Source organism: Eumetopias jubatus, unplaced genomic scaffold (genome assembly GCF_037043125.1).
Source record: "Eumetopias jubatus isolate StellerSeaLion01/CBP00866 unplaced genomic scaffold, mEumJub1_p1.0 scaffold_11, whole genome shotgun sequence".
NCBI lineage: Eukaryota > Metazoa > Chordata > Mammalia > Carnivora > Otariidae > Eumetopias > Eumetopias jubatus.
The window spans coordinates 53,799,931-53,805,536 of record NW_028274817.1 but is presented as its reverse complement, the minus strand read 5'-3'; positions in this window follow the sequence as shown (position 1 = coordinate 53,805,536).

The following is a 5,606-nucleotide window of genomic DNA, read 5'->3' as shown; positions in this document are numbered from 1 at the left end:
AGTAAATTCATATAGAAAAGGTACATATTTAAAAACTAGAAATGAGGATGCCTAGGTGGCTCAGTTGGTTAAGCATCTGCCTTTGGCTCAGGTCATGATCCCAGGGTCCTGGGATAGAGCCCTTCATCTGTCTCCTTGCTCATGGGGGGAGCCTGCTTCTCCTTCTGCCTACTTCTCCCTCTGCCTGAAGCTCCCCCTGCTTGTGCTCTCTCTCTCTCTCTCTCTCTCTGACAAATAAATAAATAAACTCTTAAAAAATAAAATAAATAAAAAATTAAAAACATTGATTTAAAAACATTGAATAAGGTTAAAACTATATATGATAGTAACATAATATATAACATTAAATATCAATCATCTATTTAGAAAAAAGTTGTTCATTATGTAAATAGATTCATCATAGACTCTTTAAGTATCAACTTCAGACTGTAATAAAAGTGGCAGTTGTTATCAGTTCTCTGGGTGTTACATATGACTTACAGTTATGCTTAGACCACAATATAAATGAAAGTTGTTTAGCAGATGCAATATTCTGGGAAGTCAAAATATGTAAAAGAATTCTATTTAAATGAAACAGTAATATTCTGACTAATCTGAAAACACTGACACATTAACTCTTGCTTTCTTGAAGAAGTGGTCACTAGAGAAAATACTTAACTGAGGAAACTGGTCTTCATTCAAGTGGGGGCAGATACTCTTCATGTCCTTTATATTTTTGTAATGATTAAAGGACAATCATACACATGCAAATGTTATACATGCATAAATGAGAAGAGGTGGAAATAGCATGTCTATCCTATTTGTTATTGACAGTCTGTATTCCACCTCAGATTAAATATAGGTGATTTTCTTTATTTTCTTTCAGCTTGTCTTTATATTGCTTTTGTTGTTCTTTCTTTACAGTTACCTATGTTAGTACAGTGTACTGCACATTGTTATGATTCAGTTAATTCTGTTGACAAAACTCATCTATTTTGATCACCTTTATTTCCTGCTTTTCACTGTCATTCCTTTTATATTGTCTGCTGTGCCTTTATCAACTCTCAAATAAGTACTTTCTCTTTACTTAAGCATCCTGCTGCTCATTTCACATCAAAGTTACATTATTAAGACTCCCATGACTTTTGATAATTTCCATTTATTTAATAATGTCTACCTGCATGAAATAAGTTCTGCACACCCAGTTTGCAAATTCCCCAGATATCTGGAGTTATTTTTTTCTTATTGATATAGTAATTTATGTAGAGAAATGATTATTAGTGGAAAGTCTGACTAAATACCTAGGCAGAACATATAAAGCAGGACCATATGAAATTGCTATTTTTCTGGTCAAAATTTGTTGAGTATCAGCAATTTCATATGGTTCAACTTAATAATCAAAGGTCTTAGAGCAGAAGATTTCCTGAAAGGGAGATAACAGTTTTTTTGTTAATAACTTCCAAATTATAATGTTATTCATAGAGATATTTCCTGAATATACTCCTCACATATGCAGATTTGTCAAGATTTGCATAGGCTTAAGTAAAAATTAATGTTGGGGAAATCTTTATGAAGAATGCATATTTCAGGAGAAAGTGAGATTTGTAAAGTAGGTACTTCTGATCTAATTTTCACATGAGTTCCTGAAAATGAAACATAGTTCCAGTTCCATTAAATGTCCTTAGTGCAAATTACCCAATTATGCAACATCAATTTCAATGAGATGTAGCATCAAGCAAATCTATTTTCCAATTGAATTACTTATTGAATTAGAAGACATTTTCTAATAAGAAGATAAGTATTTGAATCAAAAGATAGTATTTACTTCCTTTTATAGAATATTTATGCTGATTGTACTTTAATACAGGTTATAAAAACATATGGAATGAGACCTCCATATAAGTATTTATTCCATTATCAGAAAATTGAGAACATTTGATTCCTAAGAAAAAGTTAAAATAACAGATTTGCCATCAAATACCTTCCCCATTTTTCCTAAAGTTACATTTTCATACACATCAACTCTTAACTGGATGATCCCCTTGATAATAATTTTGATCTAGGTTTTAATTCCAAGACATTGCTAGGTTTTGTTTTACTGTAAGTGAGCACATAAACATATTTTGTCTTATATAAAGTCTGTGTAGTAGTTAAGAGCTTAAGCTTGGAATCCAAATAAACCTGCTTTCAAAATTCTAGCTGCATACTTTAATAGCTCTGAGAACTTGGGCAAATTACTTAAACTCTTAAAGCCTCATGTCCTCATGTGTAAATGGAAGTGACAATAACAGTACATATATTATAGGGCTATTGTATTAAATATACTTAGTACAGTGTTTGACATAAAATAAGAATTCAATAAAATGGTAACTACTATTATTTTAATAATTGATCAAAGTTGTATTAAGATGAATCTAAATGCTGGATGTCTCAAGGTATTTGTCACCATAGTAATTTGCAGAAACATGGATTTATTTCCTTTATATTTTAATAGGATTATGACTGGCAGGAATTTAATAAGGTGTAGATAATCTTAGAAGCAGATGTTCAAATAGCCTGAGTGGAGAACTATTCAATTTCCTAGATTTTTTTCAATCACATATTGATAATGAGGTTATTATAAAGTTTACCATTTCCTAAATAGTGAAAATTTTACACTTCTTAAATTGGCAGCAGTGCTGGTAATAGTAGTCAGCACAAAAAATATTATTTTTTGACAGTCTAAGCAATTCTTTAGTAAGTTCTCAGAGCTTCATGGACAAAAATCATGGAATTTCACTGTGTGAACTGGTGAAAATGTTGGCTAACCAGAAGAAAGTAACTTATGAAAGTTGCATATTGCTTTCCATTAACCTTCAAATATCCTACAGCAGTCTCTATTTTTTCTACACCTGGAAATTTGCATAATCTCTTGCTATTCTGTACAATGCACACTAAGGTTAGTATTTCTAGTCTCAATTCTCAGCAGGTAGTTCATGAGAGTAATGCTGTACCTTAAATTTGGTATTTTACCCAAAATCCAATTTTCCTATAATAAATGTGATTAGGCTTTCAATTTTTTTTTAATTTTGTTTATTTTAGGGAGAGAGAGAGAGAGAGAGAGAAAACATGACTGGGAAGGGCAGAGGGAGAGGGAGAGAGAGGGAATCTAAAGCAGACTTCACACTGAACATGGAACCTGATGCAGGGCTTGATCCCAGGACCCTGAGATCATGACCTGAGCTGAAACCAAGAATCAGATGCTTAACTGACTGTACCACCCAGGCACCCCAGGGTTTAAAATAATTTTTGTCTCACTTTGTAATTATATAAACTATACAAAATAAGTCATTCAGCTAGCAGGGTTAAAATAGAAGAACCCAAAGCATTAAATATTGGCCATCTCAGCTTTACTGTAAGAATGTTATCAAAGAGGAAGTGATTCTCTGGAAGGAGATCAAATGTAGTTAGCTATATTTTCGCTTCCATGGTGTAGAGCAACCTCATCTTGCATTTCAGAGCAACTATCTTTAAAATACACATATCTTAAATATACCATCATGTCTATTACTAATTAAAGTTATTCTCTTAGACAATTATACCTTCAGCATTTTGTTTGGAATAAATTAAGCACACTGACATGTTGCATTACCAAGAACCAAGAGTAATTTGAGGAGATAAATGATTTAGTCCTCAAACATTTGCCATTTATGTTCTTAATAATAAAAATGGTTTGGGGGCACCTGGCTGGCTCAGTCAGTAGAGCATGTGATTCTTGATCTTTGGGTCTTGACTTTGAACCTCACAATGGGGGTAGAATTTACTTATTTTTTTTTTACAGATGTGTGTGTGAGAGAGAGAGAGATCAGAAAAGTAGTATTTTAATTCAGCCACCAACATATGATCAGTTGGACAAGCTAATAGAGACATTTCTGATTATGGGGCAGGAATTAAAGGAGTTAAGAATCCATGTGTTGTCAAACTGTATAGTCACAACCTCTTGATTCTTATGTATCATTCTAGTAGAAAGAAAATTACATATATAGGCATAACCCATAAGTCATAAGGTGTACCTGACAAATTCAAAAAAATATTAAGCATAAAGGGCTACAATTTCTCAACTTCCAAATTTCTTATTAATGAAAAATATGAACACTCATGTTAATTAGATTCCTGGAAATCATATTTGCCTCAAAAGAAATAGCGCCTATATATGTTAGGACTATGAATCCAGAGATGACAATTCAGCTATGAAAATAACTTTAGCCTGTTACAGGCCTGGTCTTTTTTAAAGGCAGAGATACAACCCTGAATATCTGCTACACTTCCACATACATTCAAACTAATTGGGTATTTGTATTAAATACCTGATTATTTAAAATCATATTAAACTATGAAATCATCAATTCTCTCTTTATTTGCAAAGAAAGCAGAAAGTATTTTCTAGTCAAAATAGCATCAATTCAGAGAGGCAAAACAAAAAGAACAATGACCTCCATAGATAAATGTTAACTTTATTAAAATTTAATATATGTTCACAAATTAATATTCAAAAGGAACATGTGATGAATTTGGGCATCAGTAAATCCATCACTTAGGTTCTATATTTATGGCATTTGATTTGCTACTTACATTACATTATAAGAATGTCTACTTCTCCAAAATATTTTGATCTTTGCTTTTAGATTAACACAGAATGTAATACGTGCTCAGGAATTTAAGACAATCTCCTAGGGCATGAAAAGTATTTGATATATCTTAAGTTATCTGGCACTATTCAATAAGAATTCTATATGGGAATTAAGAGAAAATTCACATATGTTTGTGTTTAGCTACCCTTATGGTAGCCATCTGAATCTTTAGTCTTTAAATATAGAGGTCAAAATGGAAGTTTAGATAGATGATTGATGATCACACTATACTAGAGATCTCTTTAAACATATCTGACCATTACATTCATTTTTTATTATTAGTACAATTAACGTAAAAATTTAGTTTGATCACTAAAATTTTAACTCACTTTTAACTCACTTTTATAGCAAATAACTTTTTTATAATTAAGTAACTTTTATGAAAGCTTTAGATTAAAATAGGTTCTCTGATTTATCCTCAACATTTTCTTACAAAACTTGTTCATTTTCCTGACTTTAACTTATCTGTTCTTGGTAACATTTTTAGGTCAGACAAAAAGGTCAAAAAGACATAAAAGTCTCTTCCCTATCCCCACGTTCAAGTCTACGCTTCAGGCTTTTCTATCTTGCAAACTCTTCCCTACAATCTTTCTTCCTGCACTTTGCCACTATTTATTAAAAACATTTAAAGAACTACTTCCTTCTTGAGCATCTCCCTAATTTTATTATCCAAAAGTGGTCTTATTCTTTGGTACTCCCATAGTACTTTGCTCTTTACTTTGTCAGTTAGCCTGTTCAATATGTTTTTTATCTTATACAAGTCTCTATTATATAAACTTAACATAGGGCTTTACAAGCTTAGGCTGCTTAAAAGTTAAAGATCAGCTGGATGGGTGGATTGATGGATGGATGGAAGAAAGAAGATGGAGTATCCTAACAAAACACATTTTCCTTAAGTAAATTCATGAATATCTTAATAAATATAGAATATGAATTTCCTATGAACTGTGCTATCCA